This window comes from Amblyraja radiata, chromosome 2 (genome assembly GCF_010909765.2).
Source record: "Amblyraja radiata isolate CabotCenter1 chromosome 2, sAmbRad1.1.pri, whole genome shotgun sequence".
In the NCBI taxonomy this organism is placed as follows: domain Eukaryota; kingdom Metazoa; phylum Chordata; class Chondrichthyes; order Rajiformes; family Rajidae; genus Amblyraja; species Amblyraja radiata.
In genome coordinates this window covers 3,845,403-3,864,821 of record NC_045957.1, presented here as the reverse complement: position 1 = coordinate 3,864,821, position 19,419 = coordinate 3,845,403, and the positions used below count along the sequence as shown (strand labels likewise).

General features: G+C 48.0%; 1 protein-coding gene across 1 annotated transcript in view; it reads left to right on the top strand.

Moving 5' to 3' along the window:
• The window catches only part of mindy4 (MINDY lysine 48 deubiquitinase 4), a 204,321-nt gene that overhangs the window by 42,606 nt on the left and 142,296 nt on the right, over window positions 1-19,419 (top strand). The window lies entirely within an intron of this gene.

The window sequence follows — 19,419 nt, the reverse complement described above, 5'->3', positions numbered from 1 at the left end:
TTCTGAGGCTATCGCCTCTGGTCCTGGACTCTCCCACTAGAGTCATAGAGTGATACAGCGTGGAAATATGCCCTTCGGCCCAACTTCCCCACACTGACTAACATGTCGAAGCTACACTAGTCCCACCTGCCTGCGTTTGGTCCCTATCCCTCCAAACTTGTCCTATTCATGTACCTGTGTAACTGTTTCTTAAACATTGGGATAGTCCTAGCCTCAACTACCTCTTCTGGCAGCTTGTTCCATACATCTACCACAGTTTCTGTGAAAACGTTACCCCTCAGATTCCTAGTAAATATTTTCCCCTACATCTTGAACCTATGTCCTCTGGTCCTCTATTCTATCAGGAATACTGTGTGTTCTGTTTTTTTTGGTGGGGAATTCTGTACAATCCTTTAGTATGAAGACATTTCTGACTTATTCAATCTCTTATTGTTCTCTAATTAATCTCATTTTGATTCTGTGAACCCCCTGGTTCTAGTACCAACCTTCATCTCTTCATCTATTTAATTTAGTTTAGTTTAGAGATACAGCGCTGAAACAGGCCCCTCGGCTCGCTGAGTCCATTGGTCACCCGTAAACCAGGTCTATGTCCGACATACGAAGAAGGGTAATTTTTACAGAAGCCTATTAATCTACAAACCTGCACGTCTTTGGAATGTGGGAGGATATCGGAGTATCCGGAGAAAACCCACGCGGTCACAGGGAGAACATACAATCTCTGTATGGACAGCACCCGCAGTCAGGATCGAAACTGGGTCTCTGGCGTTGTAAGGCAGCAACTCTACCGCTGCACCACTGTGCTGCCCTTTCTCTGCTAACCAATCCATACCTTTACATTAATCACTGTCACATATACTCCAAATTTGTTTAATACTCTTTAATAAGGTGGATTTGTCTTCCTGGAACAAAGGAGGCCGAGGGGTGACCTGATTGAAGTTTATACAATTATGAGAGGTATAGATAAAATCACCACACATAGAGAGTCATAGAGTGTGGAAACAGGCCCTTCAGCCCAACTTGCCCACATCGGCCAATATGTCCCAGCTACAGTTGTCCTACCTGCCTGCGTTTGGTCCGTATCCCTCCAAACTTATCCTATCCATGTACCTGTCTAATTGTTTCTTAAATGTTGAGACAGTCTCAGCCTCAACTACCTCCTCTGGCAGCTTGTTCCATACACCCACCACCCTTTGTGTGAAAAAGTTCCCCGTCGGATTCCTATTAAATCTTTTCCCCTTCACCTTGAACCCAAGCCCAGATCCTCGATTCCCCTACTCTGGGCAAGAAATTCTGTGCATCTACCCGATTTATTCCTCTCATGATTTTACACACCTCTATAAGATCACCCCTCATCCACCTGCGCTCCAAGGAATAGAGACCCAGCCTAAACCTCTCCCTATAGCTCACACCCTGTAGTCCTGGCAACAATGTCGTAAATCTTCTCTGAACCCTTTCAAGCTTGACAATATCTTTCCTATAACATGGTGCCCAGAACTGAACACAATACTCTAAATGCAGTCTCACCGACGTCTTATACAACTGCAACATGACCTCCCAACTTCTATACTCAACACTCTGACTGATGAAGCCCAAAGTGCCAAAAGCCTTTTTAACCACCTTATCTACCTGCGACTCGACCTTCAAGGAACCATGCACGTGCACTCCTAGATTCCTCTGCTCTACAACATTCCCTAGAGGCCTACCATTCAATGTGCAGTTCCTGGCCTTGTTGGACATCCCACACATTTCTCTGTATTAAATTCCATTAACCATTCCTCAGCCCACCTGGCCAATCGATCAAGATTCTGCTGCAATCTTTCACAACCATCTTCACTATCTGCAAAACCACCCACTTTTGTATCATCAGTAAACTTGCTAATCTTGCCCTGTATGTTCTCATCCAAATCATTGATGTAGATAACAAACAGAAACGGGCCCAGCACTGAACCCTGAGACACACCACTAGTCACAGGCCTCCATTCTGAGAAGCAACCTTCCACCATCACCCTCTGCTTCCTTCCATGGAGCCAATATGTTATCCATTCAGCCATCTCTCCTTGGATCCCATGCAATCTAACCTTCCAGAGCAACCATTCATGCGCAACCTTGTTGAATGCTTTGCTGAAATCCATGTATACAACATCTACAGCTCTGCCCTCATCAACCTTTTTGTTCAAGTCTTCAAAAAACTCATTCAGATTTGTGAGACACGACCTCCCACGTACAAAACCATGCTGACTACCCCTAATCAGCCCTTGCCCATCCAAATGCCTGTATAACCTATCCCTCAGAATACTCTCCAGTAACTTTCCATCTACAGAGGTTAAGCTCACCAGCCTATAGTTCCCAGCATTTTCCCTGCGGCCCTTCTTGAATTGAGGCACAACATTTCCCACTCTCCAGTCTTCCGGCACCTCTCCTGTATTTAAGGACGACTCGGAAATTTCAACCAGGGCTCCCGCAATTTCCTCTCTAGTTTTGCACAATGTCCTCAGATATCAGGCCCTGGAGATTTGTCTACCTTCATGCACGATAGTACCTTCAGTACATCTTCGATGGTAATACTGACTGCTCTCAAGACATTTCCATTGACTGCCCCGTTCCTCCGTCATACTGTCTTTCTCCTCGTTAGATACAGAGGAGAAATAATCATTGATGACCTTGCCCACCTCCTGTGGCTCCACACAGAGGTGACCGCTTTGATTCCTCTATTCACTCTATCTAGGCCACTCCGAGACATGCTGGACCCTGGCGCCAGGGAGGCAGCACACCATCCTGGAGTCTCGCCTGCTGCTGCAGAATCTCCTGTCCGCAACTCTGACTATCGAGTCACCCACCACTATGGCTCTGCCTGATGTCACTCTTCCCTGTTGAGCCTCAACACCAGGGTTGGAGTCAAAGCCCTGGCTGCCACTCAAACTTGACGTGTCGTCCAATCCGACCGCTCCCAAGTTGGAGTACTTGTTTTCAATATGTACAGCCACCGGGGGCTCCTGCACTCCGTGTTTACGTCTCCTCCTCGTTGTCATCCACCTTCACTCTTCTGGTATCCTCGGTATGAAGACCTCACTGTAGGTCCTGTCCAGGAAGCTCTTGTTTTCCCGGATGATCCTGAGGTCATCCAACTGCTGCTTCAGTTCCCTAACACAGTCCTTCAGGAGCTGCACCTGGACATAATTTGCGCAGGTGTAGTTGTCAGAGGCACCAGCAGTGTACCTGATTTCCAACATCCTGCAACAGACACACTGCAACAACCTCCCTGCCCTTACTTCAGTAGACAAATCACTAATTAAGAATGAGACACACTCACAGAGCTGAGAGAAACCTATTTCCTTCTCTGCTGCCAAAATCCTCCTTACCTCAGTCTCCTTGCTGAAGACTATGTAGCCAAAGACTTGCACTTTACCACCACACAGCGCTTCACCCAACACACAGCCTCACCCAATAGGCTGCTTTGCTGACTTTTTCCTTATTTGCTTCTTAATTTACCAATTTTCTGTGGCAACCAATCCAATGGTTAACTTTTAATTGCTTTTATTACCTTAAAATTACCTTTAATTGGTCGAGCCTCTCATTTTCTCTGTGAGATCATTCCAACTGCTCTGCTTAAAACTCTCCCGCACTTTTTAAGCTGTCAGGTCAAAGGCAACAAACGCTCACCTTTCAAGCACTGCTGCTTCTCACCCCTGCCTTCTCACCTTCCCTGCCTTCTCACCTTCCCTGCCTTCTCCCCTTCCCTGCCTTCTCCCCTTCCCTGCCTTCTCCCCTTCCCTGCCTTCTCTCCTTCCCTGCCGTCTCCTCTTCCCTGCCTTCTCCAACTGATGGAACCACTGGTGGAAACATCCTATCCACATTCACTCTATCCAGGCCTTTCAACGTTCGGTAAGTTTCAATGAGGGGCCCCCTCATCCTTCTAAACTCCAGCAAGTTCAGGCCGTCAAACGCTCATCATATGTTAACCATAACTCATCATACTCATGTATAGCTGTGAGCTGTGTATATCTCTCTTGTGTTTTCAATTAATCGATTGCACACTGCCACAACCATTTTCAGTTCAATTCTTATTGGGGTGCTGACAAGGTATTTCATTTGGCTTTAGTACCTCTGGATTGCATGCTCTCCAATCAGACCAGATAATACTATACATTTGTACGAACCTATGAATCGGTGAAGGTGTGGCTGAATTCCCAATACCTGCCTTTCGTTGAATACTTTTGTTAAGCTACTGAAAGATCTGATGTAATATTTATAATGAATGTACCAATCCTAATTCCATATGCAACAGAAATCCTTTTATCTATCTAGCTGATTAACATCTATTAATATTTTGGGGAAATATTCAGAAAAGAGAAGATACAAAGTGCTGGATAACTCAGCTAGTCAGGCAGCATCTGTGGAGAACATGGATAGGTGATGTTTTGGGTAATGCCTATCAATGTTCTCTGGAGATGATGCCTGACCCGCTGAGCTACTCCAGCACTCTGTCTTCTTTTGCAAATCAGCAACTGCAGTTTACTTTAGACTTTAGAGATATAGCATGGAAACAGTCCCTTTGGCCCATTGAGTCCGCGCTGACCAGGGATCACCTCGTACACTAGCACTATTCTACACACTAGGGACAAGTTACAATTTTTACCGAAGCCAATTAACCTACAAACCTACACGTCTTTGGGATGTGGGAGGAAACCGAAGCATCCGGAGAAAACCCACAAGGTCACAGGGAGAACATATAAACTCCGTACAGACAGCACCAGTAGTCAGGATTGAAGCTGGGTCTCTGGTGCTGTAAGGCAGCAACTCGCGAGATGCGCCAACGTGCCCCCCAAAAGTTCTTTGTTGCTGCAGTAAGAATTCAATCCCATTGCCTTTCCAAGAACACAGCTTGCCTGTAATATTCTAGCAGGCCACCAGAGAGAGTCCGTACTGCATGCTGCTGTAAATTGTGTGCTATTGCTTTTCATTTTATAGAATTTGACTGGTAGCATTTTGCAGGCCATCAGAAAACTTTTTTTTGGTCCCATCAGCAGTTCTGCAGGATCAAACTCCCCTTCTTCCACTTTGGTCTGACTTTCCCGCAGATTGGGCAGCCAGATGGGTAGTTTATGAAGTGGTGGGCACTTTCCGCTGTCTGCAATAGGCTTCTGTTTGCACGCCAGATGCACAATGCCTTTCTGAATGCTCCTCCTCCACTTTGCCCATGAGCTGTTGGGCACAAGAACATGTTGTTGGTTAATTATTTCATGATATTGGCAAAGATAGAATTTATTTCTCATTTGTGAATCTTTGCAATTCTCTATCCCGTGGAGTACTGGTGGACAAATCATTAAATATTTTCAAGGCTGGGCAGGTGCATGGGTAGGATAGGTTTAGAGGTGTATGTGCCAAACACGTGCAGGTGGAATTAGTGTAGCGGGGGCAAGATGGGCCGAAGGGCCTGTTTTCACGTCGTATGACTGATGAAGACAGATTTCGGGACAAAGTTTAAAGGTGATCTGTGTGGCAAGTTTTTATTTATACAGAGGGTGGTGGGGGCCTGGAATGTGCTGTCGGGGGTGGTGGTGGCGACAGGTACGATAGTGGTAGTTTAGATCCTTTTGGATAAGTCCATGGATATGCAGTGATATAGATTATGTGCAGGCAGATAAAGGTTGGTCTTGGTAGCATGTTCAGCACAGACATTGTGGGCCGAATGTTCTGTTTCTGTTCTGTATTATTCTATGTTCTATGGTATGAGAAGCAGATGGGAGAGTGGAACTGAGGCCAGGATCAGATGAACTAAGACATTATTATATGGCAGAGCAGGCTCAAGTAATCAAATGTTCTGCTTCTCTTATAATAGTTCATTATCTTAGCCAAAGTTTCATCAGCGCATGCAATGCTTGAGTTACTATTGGCAGTTCTGGTCTCTATGTTATTAGATGTGGAGGAAAAGGAGAAAGTGCTTAACAGATTCACAAGAACGATAGGAGAACTCAGGATATATTAAACCAACCAGAGACAATTTCTAGAGAGAAGTGAGATTTTCGTTTGAGTGGGTCGAGTCCAAAGCTGGAGGCTTTGAAATGGAGGCACAAGGAACTGCAGATGCAGGAATCAAAGTGCTGGAGGAACGCAACGGGTCAGGCAATTTCTGTGGAGGGAATGGACAGGCGACATTTCGGGTCGGGACTCTTCAGATCAGGTCACTACTTTAGACTTAAGTCTGAAGAACTTTGAAATCCGAAGAAGAATCCTGACCCGAAATTTTGCTTGTCCATTTCCCTCCTCAGAAGCTGACTGACTCACTGAGTTCCTCCAGCACTTTGTACATCATTTAAGATTACAGCATCTCTCCATTTTAAAGCCTCTTGGTTTGGACCCAACCTACTCAATCGACTATCTTCACCTCTTTAAAAATCTCTTTCGAAATGATCTCTGATTTGTTCAGTATTTCAAAGTCTGAAGTAGAATCCCGACCCGAAATGTCGTCTGTCCATGCCCTACACAGATATTGCCTGACCTGCTGAGTTACACCTGTAGTTTATCCAAACCCAAAGGGTTTAAGTATAATACCATTCGGGTAATGTAGAGAAGATTTCTTTACACAGTGTGGTGAGGATACAGCCTGGTTTCGGCCCTAAACGTTGCCTATTTCCTTCGCTCCATAGATGCTGCTGCACCCGCTGAGTTTCTCCAGCACTTTTGTCTGCCTGCTATCACATTATTGATACACCCACCTGGATCTCAGCCAAGGCTAGATATGCAGAGTAACCCCACCATAAATTATCAATGTATTACTGGCACTCATTGTGAGAAAGCAAAATGGTGCAAAGAGCAATTCCTGAAGTGTGTCCAGGAGACTCTGATCATTCGAGTGTGATGAGATAATAAGACTCGTCCAAAATCAAAGTCATAGTGACACCAGTTAACCTGCGTTCCTGTCACACTAGAGTGCACAAGCTTGCATGGTCAGCACTGCAGTGAGACAACTTTAGTTAAATAAAAACAGAAAATGCTGGAATTACTCAGCATATCAGGTGCCATCTGAGAGATAAACAGAGACAATATTTCAGGTCGATAACTTTTACCGCAAGAGTTGAGCTTATAGGACTTGATATTACAATCCCTACTATAATTGGCACCTTCTTAATATCTGGAGTGGGGGTAGGAGTAAAAACTTCATTGGGGTCATAAGGTGGGCACCCTCCTTCCTTGGTGTTTTGTTGATAGGCCCACGACACCTCCAGAGGGCTCAACAGCAACACCTGGCATCCCAGGTGCGCTCCCCTCCGTTTTACCCCTCTTGTTGGTCATTTTGCAGCCCAGTTGGAGTCCTTCCTCTTCAGCCACAGCCAGTTGCTGCTTCGCTCGGCAGCCTCTGACAGCGACCTGACCTGACGGCTTGCCGGAAGGCCTGTCCTCGAACTCCCATTCTCTTCAGGAGTCTGGTTGATGACATGGCTACAAACCCTCTCCAACTAACCTCTACAGGGAGCAGTTGGGTACGCCAGCCGCGTTGTTCTGCCTCGGCTGCTAAGTCTGAATACTTCAGACATTTGCGTTCATGCGCTTCACCAACTGCAGCCTCCCAAGGCACAGTTAACTCCACGATGTACAGGGACTTCTGTGAGGTTGACCACAAGATCAGGTCCGGCCTGAGATTAGTTGTGATGATCTCTGGTGGAAAGATGAGCTTCTGGTCTAGATCAGCCTGCATTTTCCAGTCCCAGGCAATGTCCAGGAGGGTCGGTTCCTTTCTTGCAAGTGGCTTCTCTGGAAGTTGGCCTGCCTTTACAAAAGGGGTGGTGTTCGAGAAACCATGCGTTGTGGGAGGGAGGGAATTGGTGGTAGTTCTCCTTTCTTCCCTGCTGCACCTGTCCTACAATGTCTCCATGCCTGAGAGCAGATTTTGCTTGCTGTGCAGCCTCTGATGGGGTCCACTTCCTCCCAGTAGCCAGTCTGGGAGGAGCCGCTCGTACCGTTCATCTTGAGACTCGGTCAGGGTCATGTCCTGAGACTTTGGTGCATTTGTATTCTTCTGTGAGGCTAGAGACGGGCAGTTCCAGAGCATGTGTCCAAACAAGCTGCTATTGCTGAGGCAACGCGGGAGTCCAAGCCACTTCTTGACGTATGAACTGACTGTCCTCCCCAGCTTCTCGACTTTGGTGATGGGGACCTCGTAGACCGTCTGAGGCCACATCAGATGGGGAAGCAATCTAAACTGCGGACACCACAGTTTCAGCTTACCAGAAAGCGAGGTCTTGTCTATGCTAGCAAGGCCTTTGATGGTTTTTTCCCTCAGTTGGGCACACTGGTCTGAGTCTTTGAGGCTTACATTGTACCACCGTCCTAAACTCTTGACTGGCACCTCTGACACCATTGGAATGGGTGTTTCATCAATGTGGAATCGCTTGTCTATGATTTTTCCTCTGATGATGGATATGTTCCTGGATTTGCTGGGTTTCAACATCATCCGGCCCCATGTTATGTTCGCATGAAGCTTTTCCAGCTTGGTACATGCAATGGTTGAGGTCAGGGTGGTCATGTAATCCATGTAGGCGCAAATTATTCCCACTTCCAGTGTTTGCCATGATGTTGTGTATTCTGTTGTTGTAATACAGAATAGTAAGATTAAACGAGAACTTACCAGTTTGAAGTTTGATCCTTATTTTATGAGGAGGAACGTTGAGGGACTACGTGAAGAACCCGCTTACGACGCATGCGTGTCATTCTTCAAAGCAGCGGTGTGGAATCACAGATAACTATAATGACTAAACATAGTAAGATTAGACAACAGATACCAGTTCAGACTATGATCAAGGGTGGGAGCGGAGGGCACGTAGTCCCTCAACGTTCCTCCTCATAAAATAAGGATCAAACTTCAAACTGGTAAGTTCTCGTTTAATCTTACTATTTTACTTCGGAGTCACGTGAGTGACTACGTGAAGATTTTAAAGCTCTGTGATTTCATACCGTGGAACGAGTCCATGCATCACATCTGCCTTGATTTTTGGGGAGAGTAGAGTTAACAACATTAGACATCAATACGATATTGAAATCCAACAGTAAAATTATGAACACCAATTATTGCCCCTATTTATGGGTCTATTATATTACAGAACTTAAATTTGTTTCTGTAAATGTTTCAGGTTCAATGACTGGTTTGTTATAAAGTTGTTGGAAAATTCCTCCGTTGGCCATCCTGCTGTCTTGAGGATTTGGTTCATTGGTACGTCCAACTTCATAGCTGCTAATGTAGCTGCAGCCCTGGTGGAGTGAGATTTGAAATGCTAGTTCCCACTCCAGCCTATTTAGGACTTGTTTTAGCCATCCAGAGATGGTCTGGACTGTCACTGTTTTAAATGGCTGTTAGTAGCTGATTAAAGTGACATTCCTCCCCTCTGATGATCTTAGTATATTTCAAGTATGATAGTAAGTGTGTTATAATACAGAGACGACCATCTGTAGGGTAGGCCCTGAATTGTTTTTTAGGCCTGCTGACCCCTGTCTGTTCTGTATGACTATTACACTGATGTAAACCTTAAATTCCAGATGAATTAATCATGTTGTCCAACCTTGTTTTCTGTGGTGACTGGACCCTTGTGGCGTGACCAGGACCATCAGCATGACTGTTTTCATAGTCAGTTTCCGTAGGAACAGAGCTGTAGCTGGAGACCAGTTTCTTAACATGGTCAGTACAATGCTCACATCCCACATTTGGGAGTACCTGGTTCTTGGGGACTAATTTTAAAAATGCCCCTCATGAGTTTGTTTACCAGGGTTTGTCCCAACAGAATGCCGCTCTGTACCTTCGACAGGTATATTGACAGAGCACCTCTGGCGCAGTTGATGGCACTATGACTGAGCCTCTCATCGTAATGGAGGCTTGCCAGGAATTCCAGAACAGACGGGATGTTCATAGATCTGTGGGTGATGATTATTGTTGTGACAGTACTTCCCATTACTAGATGATACCAAGTACTGATGTTTGGGTGGACTGTCTGTGACCCGCTGAAATAATTCCGCATTCGGTCCGTCAGTCCCAGGTGTAGAAGAGGTGCTTTCAACTCTAAATAAATAGGTTAATATATAATAGTGACGGGTAACTCCCCTTGTTGCGGGAAGACCCAGTAAGTTAGGTCTATGATGGATGGTGATGTATGGTTCTGACCCATGTTGATATCACCAGGACCCATGGTTGCGTAGGGCAATCAGGTATATCAAGATTCAAGACGTGAAGTCTATAGTTTCTTCCTAAATAACCGACTGATGAGGCAAAGGGAGGGATGCATAAATGATCCCCCAATCAGCGAAGATACATCTGAACCACTGCCCCAGGTTCTGGCTCCCAAGAACATAATTTGATAACTGGTAAGAGCATGGATGTGAATAGGTCGTTATCTGGTGTTCCATACCAGCTGTTCCAGCAATACATATTTTATCCAACATCCATACAGTGTTTTTAGACTTAGCGTGACCTGTTGTCTGCCACTAAATTCAGTTTCCCTGGTAGTTGGAAGCTGATATCCAATCTCTATCTGGATACGCTATTAATCCAGATTAATAGAGACAGTGACTCTAAGACTATTGCCTGCATCACAGTGTGGAGGTACCCGGTGAACTCACCGCGGCGGATGCCAGCCCGTGTCCATTGTGTGCTGCTAGTATTACATGTATGGCTGCAGGCAACAACATCTCGTTCAGACCGAAAGGTCTGATTGACAAGAAGGATTCAATTCAATTCAATTCACAAATAGTGTTGGCCAGATAGTCACATGGTGTCGATATGTTTCTACCCATATGGTTGACATATGCTACTCCGGTGGTGTTGTCAATTTGTAGATTAACATACTGGTGTTATAACCCAAAACAATTTGACTTAAAGCCATGACTAGCTCTCACTTCCCCAGGTATATATGCCCAACGTTAGTAGTGATGCCTCCTGAGCATTCCATCTCCCCCACAGCTGGAGATGGAATTAGTAGCATCCCAATCCAAGGCCCATCAGTATGTGGTTCCATAGACGGGTAACTGTGTTTGGTTGTTTCATAAGTCTGTCAGAATGACCCCCACATAATTTTTTGAGTGACGCGTGTAGCGCTCTGTACTATGATTATGTAAAGGTCCGATATCATGTGGCTGTCACACAGCCCCTAATGCCAATTATTCTACTACCAGTCTGATGGCTGGTTTAGTTCCCTGGAAGCCTCCATAAAGGCTGTACCCTTTCTTACGGCAAAGTACTGCCATGTGAAGAGTGTTAACGGTGGACCGCAGACGATCTGCTGTGTTAAATACATCTGTGGGCACCTTCAATGAGTCCTATATAGCAAGCGTATTTTAATACCATGCTTGCCATGTAGTACCCTAGGATCAATCCCTTAGTTGCACCAAAGGTTCCCATTTGTAATGAATATAAAGTACGAAGTATTCAAATTAGTCAATCGAAGATGAAGTGGCAACCACCTCTAATTATGAGAAGGATATTTAGGACACGAATTCCTGTGATTCGTGTGGATGTCCTCCATAAGTCCTATAATATATGGGCACTGTAGTTCAGTATGCGCTTTAGTTGTTTCTTTCCCTGGAAGCATGAACATTCAGTTCGGTACATGCTGAACTGGAGGATAATGGAATGAAGAATTCCAAGGTATACCCCTGTACTTCTGAATTTTAAGTGTCGGTAGAATAATTCTATGCATACAGATAGATCTGTTATCCACTACCAACCTCCCTGGTTCCTATTAGTAGGTTAGTTACTATTTCGGCATCCTCCGTGGTCGTTGAGGTGCCGGTGTCTGATGAGGGTAGCACATTTCTCAGGAAGTAGTTTTTAAGACGTTCCTTAATGTGTCCCAGAGTTCCCTCGATGTGAAGATCTTTCCCTGTTAAGATAAAATGCCTCCAAATTTTAATATTGGAGGTTGGGAGGTTCCAGGTTTTCATCTGTTAGGACTTAGAACATTCTTTCGTTTCAATTCCCTGCCCTACCATGTTTAGGTTGATACTGGGAACATTCAGGTTTTGCAGTTCCCTGATGGTAAGTGTTTTCCCATAGGTTTTCCGCACCCTAAGTGTACTAGGGGTATGTTCTGCTCCCCTGTTCAAGTGGAGCCCAAACTTGACCCCCTATACTCCCCTCTGATGAGGGAGAACACTGTGCAGCCCTACAAGAGGTACTGCTGTAGGACTTACTAGCTGCCCCTCTGTGATTAGTCTCCATCTCATGGAGCTGCCACTTACATGCTCCAACAGCCGCTCCAGCTGGTCCCGATGCTCTCGGGCACCCAACCGGCTCCAATGCACATGATCACTGGCCATCGCGGCTGCTCCTGAAGCCGTTACTCCTGAGGCTGCTCCTGCTGCAGTTCCTGCAGCCACTCCAACCGGCTCCAATGCTCACGGGCAATGGCCGTCACGGCTGCTCCTGAAGCTGCTCCTGTTCCAGCTCCTGCAGCCAGCCCCGGATTGACTCTCGGTGTTCCCCTCTGATGAGTGAGAAACTCTGTGCCGCCCCACAAGGAGTACTGCTGTGGGGCTTATTAGTTGCCCACTGTGGCTTTGCCACTTTGGAGTATTTCCACTCTGCAGCCCCACAAGGGGTACTGCTCCTGCAGCCGGTCCAACCGGCTCCAATGCTCTCGGGCACTGGCCGCTCCCGGCTGCTCTTTATCCTGCATGGTGCAGCCGCTACAACCGACCTCGGTGCTCACGGGCACCGGCCGCTCACGGCTGCTCGTCATGCTGCAGCCGCTCCAACCGACCCCGGTGCTCACGGGCACTGGTCGCTCGCGGCTGCTTAATTTCTCCTGCAGCCGGTCCAACCGGCTCCAATGCTCTCGGGCACTGGCCGCTCCCGGCTGCTCTTTATCCTGCATGCTGCAGCCGCTACAACCGACCTCGGTGCTCACGGGCACCGGCCGTCACGGCTGCTGGTCATGCTGCAGCCGCTCCAACCGACCCTGGTGCTCACGGGCACTGGTCGCTCGCGGCTGCTTGCCATCTCCTCCAGCCGCTCAAACCGACCCCCATGCTCACGGGCACTGGTCGCTCACGGCTGCTCCTCTCCCGACCGGCCGGGGCCGGCGCGGGAGCGAAGTCGGGAGCGAAATCGGGCACAGCTGTTCCCATTACGGGAGATCAGCGTGCCGTTTGCTGCTGCTGCTGCCGGCTGCATGCAATTTTGCAGGTTCTCCCCCGCCAGCTTTCTCGCTCCTTCCAGCGCCTCGGACCCATGTATAGGTCCGTGGGGCTGTAGTCCGAGTCGTCGGAAATGACTGCTTCAGACATGCTCCACCGCTGTCGGCGTGCTCCTGGAGCTGAAGTCGGCTCCGGCTCCCGTTTTAAGGGAGATAGCAGTGCCCCGGCCGTTGCTGGCTTCCTGCAGTTCTGCAAACTCTCCCCAGCCAGTTCTCATCAGCCTTCTGTAGAAAGAAAAAAGGTAAGTAAAAGAAACGACGTTCCCTCACCTTACTGTTGCAGGTTCAACCCCTGCCGTTTGGGAGGAACGTCCTTCCTCCAGCAATGACGAGTTCGAATGCGTGTAGCGTAATGACACGCATGCGTCGTAAGCGGGTTCTTCACGTAGTCACTCACGTGACTCCGAAGTAAAATTGCAAATCTTGGGAGTAGTTTCTGACCAGGTTTGTAATGGGCTTTGGCACGGAAGACCTCGAAGGCTGTCTAGAAGAGAGAATGGGGAACAGATCCAAAAGCATTGGCTAGGTCCAGCAATAAGACGTGCAGATCTCTTCCTTCCCTTTTTGCAGACTGGATTTGATGCCATATCATGCTTGTGTGTTCTTAGCATCCAGAGAAGCCTGGTATACCAGCTTTCTGTACCGACGTGTCAATCAGGTTGTTCTGTTTCAGGTAGGTTATCATCCTTTGAGCAACAATGTTAAAGAAGATCTTCCCTTCAACATTCAAGAGATTGATTTGCCGGAATTGGTCGATGTTTGAGGCATCTTTTTCCTTGGGGATCACCACTCCCCCTGCTCTTCGCCATGCTTTTGGGATGGTTTGCTTTTTCCATGCTATCTTCATTTGCCTCCATAGGAACCTTAGACCATTTGGAGCATTTTTGTACAGCTGGTATGGAACTCCGTTTGGTCCTGGAGCTGAAGCTGCCCTTGCTTTCCTTACGGCTTTCTCGACTTTGCTCCATCTTGGGAGGCTGTCGTCCAACTGGTGTTCTGGTTGAGAATGGGTGGCAAGTCTGGAGGTACCCCCCTCTGCTCAAATCTTTGGTTGGCTGTGTACATTGATTTCAGGTGGTCCTCCATTTCCCTCTTTGACACCTAAGTGACCCGCTCTTTTCCTTTGTGAAGAGTCCTTTCACAAATCTGAAGGTATCCTTGTAGAAGGATATTCTTGCCCTCTCCTTCTTCTTCCGTCGAGTTCTGAGGGTTTTTGCTCTCCGCAGTCTTTCCAGGCGTTCCTTTAGATCTGCTTGCAGGAGGTTGATGCCCACTCTTTCCTCCAGTGAGGATTTCCTCCACCGTTTCCTCAGGTCCCTTCTCTCTTTGATTAGGTGCTCGATTTCTCGCTGCCTTCTGAGCTTGGGAGGGGTTGTTGTTTCCTTCTTTTTGGTTCCGACCCTTTTCTGTCCCGTAGAAGTAGATCAGATCACTCATTTTCTCCAGCTTCTTCTCCACTGTTCCTTGAAGTCCGTCTAGGATCTTACTCAGGTCTACGTCGATTGTTGCCCACTCTTTCTTGCTGCTGGACTTTGGCCACTTCACATGATGTCTGTGGCCTTGAATGTTATTCTCCAAAGCAGGCTGCGTCTGGCTGGATTCCAGGTTCTCAGACGTTGTGCTTGAATTACTCTCCTTGGCCACTTGGGTAATGATGCTCTTTGGACTGTGGGTTGTATCCTGTCACAAACTAAACATATTCACCAATCAAGACATGATATATACCACACTGACATGCAGCAAAATTACAATACAGTATCTCAACTCTTTTTACACATTGCAATTAATGCAATTTCTATTAGTTCTTTCCACTTCCAAACTAAAATGTGGTTGGATTATTCAGCGTATGATCAACCTGTGTCAATAAATCCTGGACCATGGTAACATATATGCTTAACCATGCACACTACAGATTGATGCAAGCATGTTTTCTGTGAAGGACCGAAAATTACCATAACATGACCATAGCATGGGTCATTATTGCTATTGGTACAGAAACACTCTCGCTTCCCACATAATTTATCCACGACAAAATATACAGGTTGCAAGGAAATTTCTATAGGCATTTTATGATAATAGCTGTTAAAACCGACTATACCCATCTGACAGGTTAAACATTACACTAACTGACAAGAGAAGGCCAAAAGACATAACTGCAGCAAATGTTCTTTTGGTAATATATTTAAAGGTGTCAACACGCCACATTACCAGACATTCAGATTTACGTGTTGTGAACAGCAATGAAGATACCCAGTTTGTAAGCACCTGATTTAAATCAAATTATTGATAAACGCTTTTTCCATCATTCCCACTTCAGAATTAACGTTAACATTTCAACTGAAATATCTCCTGACCAAATTTGTGATGTATATGATCGACTGTAGAAGTAAAACCTGGATAAATCCAACGTATAGTTGTGAATGTTACTCATTAAATAACTACAGTACTGATACTGCATATTAAGAGCATTGATTTGCCGTTAAAATGAATTCTGTAATAATGTGTCAACGGCAGCAGTGACAATCGAACACTGCGGTTTTAATGTTTCACGTGTTCACAATATAATTAATCCATCTTTATGGATTAAAACAAACATTTCCAGCACAATAGGGTCAGGGAGGGGTGTGTGTGTGAATCAGTGCGGGGTGGATAGATGGCGGGGGTGGGGGGTTAGAAGGTGGTTCAGAATGGATGGATTGAGGCAGGTGAATTAGTACGTGTTGGTTGGAGTAGGTAAAATTGTGAGAGGAGAGCACAGGGGATGTCAGTGGTGTTGAATGGGGGAGGTTCAGTACGGGATGGATGGGGGTAGACAAAAGTGCTGGAGAAACTCAGCGGGTGAGGCAACATCTATGGAGGGAATGGGCGATCACTACAGGATGATTGAGGGGGGGAGGAAGGAAGGTCAGCGCTCCTCGGACAACATCGCCCTGCTGCCTTGGCCGTTGGGATTTCCTCGCCACCGCCTCCATCATGCTCCAGCCAACAGCAAGGTGCGGGGCCGAGCGGTGCAGCTCAAAGATCCTATAGCTATAGGATCTATGGTGCAGCTGCTTCAGAAGGGTCGGAGTGAATGACGGGTCCCGCACAGCGGCACCAGCGGCTCCATCTCCTCCTCCTCCCTGATAGTGGCCGCTGCTTGCAAATCCGCTGACGGCACTTTCAAAACAAACCCTCCCGCACTTCGAGGCAGGGAGGAGGGAGGGAGGGGGAGGCCTCGGCGTGCAGGAGGGTTTGTTTTGAAAGCGCCGTTAGCGGTTTGCAAGCAGCGGCCACTATCAGGGAGGAGGAGGAGATGGATCCGCTATCGCGGCCGCTGCTGGCCGCTGTGCGGGACCCGTCATTCGCTCCGACCCTTCGTCACCACGCACCTAGTATCTTTGCCCCGCACGACAGCCGTTGCCGACACGAAACGTCGTGTTCCTTTTCTCCAGAGATGCTGCCTGACCCGCGGAGTTACTCCAGTTTTTTGTGTCTATCTTCGGTATAAACCAAGTTACCAAGCCGGGCAAAATGACTCGCCGTTTAGGTTGCCCGGCGGCACTTTGGGTGGTCAGTGGCACCCGGGCAACCGCTAATTTCGAGCCCTGCATTCCCCCACCCCTCTCCCTCCCCACCACTCTCCCTCCCCCACCCCTCTCTCTCTCCCCCTCCCTTCCCCCTCTCTCTCTCCCTCTCTCCCCTTCCCCCCTTCCCCCTACCCCTCTGTCCCTCTTTCACCACTCCCCCTACCCCTCTCCCCCTCCCTCCCCACTCTTCCATTCTCTCACCTCCTTCCCCACCCCTCTCCCCTCCCTCATCCCTCCCAACCTCTCTCCCTCCCCCACCCTCTCTCTCTCCCTCTCTCCCCCACCCCCTTCCCCTACCCCTCTCTCCCTCTTCCACCACTACCCCCTACCCCCCTCCCTTTCCCTCTCTCCCACTATCACCACTCCCCCTACACCTCTCCCCCCTCCCTCCCACTCGTCACTTCTCTCCCCCCACCCCCCATCCCCCCCCTCCCATCTCCCTCCCACCCCTCTCTCTCCCCTCCCTCCCCACTCTTCCCCATCTCTCCGCTCTCCCCCTCCTTCCACACTCTTCCCCATCTCTCCCCCCTACCCCACTCCCCCTCCTCACACTCTTCCCCCTCTCCCTCCTCCCTCCCTTCCATCCTCCCCCACCCTCTCTCCCCCTCCCCACCCTCTCTTCCCCTCCCCACTTTTTTCCCTCCCCCCACCCTCTCTCACCCCCTCCCCCCACCCCTCTCTCCTCCCATTACCCCCTCTCTCCCCTCTCCATCTCTCCTCACCCCCTCCCTCCTCCCCGTCCCACCCCCCCCTCTCTACCCCCCACCCTTCCCCCTTACCTCGTCCCGCTCCCTCTTCCACCACTCCCCCTACCCCTCTCCCCCTCTTTCCCCTCCTCCATCTCCCCCCCCATCCCCCCGCCTGCGTGTTTGGGGGGTGATTAGTGTGAGTGTGATTCCGCACCCCCCCCCCCCACCAAACGCGCGTTGGGGAAACAGACCCAACAGGTCTGCACTTGGTCTAGTATTCATATATAACTATACTGTTTGTTTTCCCTCGTTTATACTTGGTTACAGAGTACTATAGTTACATATTCTGTTGTGCTGCTGCAAGTAAGGGGCTGTCCCACTGCGGCGAACTAATCTGCGAGTTTAGACGGTTTGCCCTCGACTCAAACTCGCAGCATGGTCGACACGTGGTCGTAAGGAGGTCCTATGCGGTCACTGGAACTTTCCTTCATGCTCGAGGGATGGTCCCGAATACTCGCGGCCTCATCTATATCGCGGACATTTTTTCAGCATGTTGATAAATTTTCCCGTAAGTAAAATTTGGTTGGCATGGTTTCTTTTTTAACTCGTAGTGGAGTGGGGTCGCTATTTAATTTGCAGGCAGTCGAGGGCAGCCGTAGGCAATCTCCTTCGCTGACTGGGCATTTTGATTGGGCTCATTAGAGTTTTCAGGACCGGTAGGTAAAATGCCCGCTAAACTTTATTATACTTCTTAAAAGTACCCCCCCCCCCCCCATCTCCCCTCCCCCTTCTCCTCCCCCCCCCCCCCCCTTCTCCCCCCCCCACCCCCTTCTCCCCCCCTTCAGAAGTCTGAAGAAGGGTTTCGGCCCGAAACGTGCCTATTTCCTTCGCTCCATAGATGCTGCTGCACCCGCTAGTTTTCTCCAGCATTTTTGTGTAACCTACCATAGACCATATATATATACACAATATATAAACAGATAAAGTGCAATAGGCTGTTATTGTTCAGAGTTTGGAGTTTGGTGGTGGACCTTCCACTTGCTCCTGTACCTCCTGTACCTCCTGTACCTCCTTCCCGATGGCAGGAGTAGATGAAGTGTGTGGTGAGGATCAAGTGCAGGCAGAGTGGGTTAGTTTAACTTGGCATCATGTTCAGCATAGACGATGGCCTTCTTCTGTACTCTACTGTACTGTTCTATCTTATGTGCCATGTGCTGCTTGAGCACTTCCAGCATCAACTGCGTTATTTCAGATGGAACAACTGCTAAATATTGTGCTTGTAATGTGGGCAAAAATGTTTGCCTCAGAAAAAGACAGCTGTATCCTCATAATAATGGAACAGAAAGTTGCTGGAGCCATTGAGTATGCATCCTTGGAGAACTGCCATGTGTCTTTGTCATGGTGCGTGGTCCATTGCTGTGGTCTGGGTCAGCTCCCTTCAGCTCAGTGCTGAGAATTCCTGATGGTCTCAGATGAGTTGTGAGTGCAAATACGCCCCTGTATGTAAAAAGAAACATTCCAACAAAGCCCACCAAATATCTTGAGAGTGTGCCTTGCCTTGCAGCAGCATCTGTCAGCTGGCTAATGAGACTTATCTTGCTTCATCTCCTCTCCTCCCATCATCTGACTCTCACTCCCACAGTTCATTTAAATGTGGCTTCTTGCTTCAACCTTTCTGTTGATGAAGATAACACAAAAAGCTGGAGTAACATGTCGGGGCAGGCAGCATTTCTGGAGAGAAGGGAATGGGTGACGTTTCGGGTCGAGACCCTTCTTCAGACTAGTTATGGATAAGGGAAACGAGAGGATATAGACGGTGATGTGAAGAGATAAAGAACAATGAATGACAGTTATGCAAAAAAGTAACAATGATAATGGAAACAGGCCATTGTAAGCTGTTTTATTGGGTGAAAATTAGAAGCTATGTGCGACTTGGGTGGGGGAGGGAAAGAGAGAGAGGGAAGCCGGGCCACCTGAAGTGAG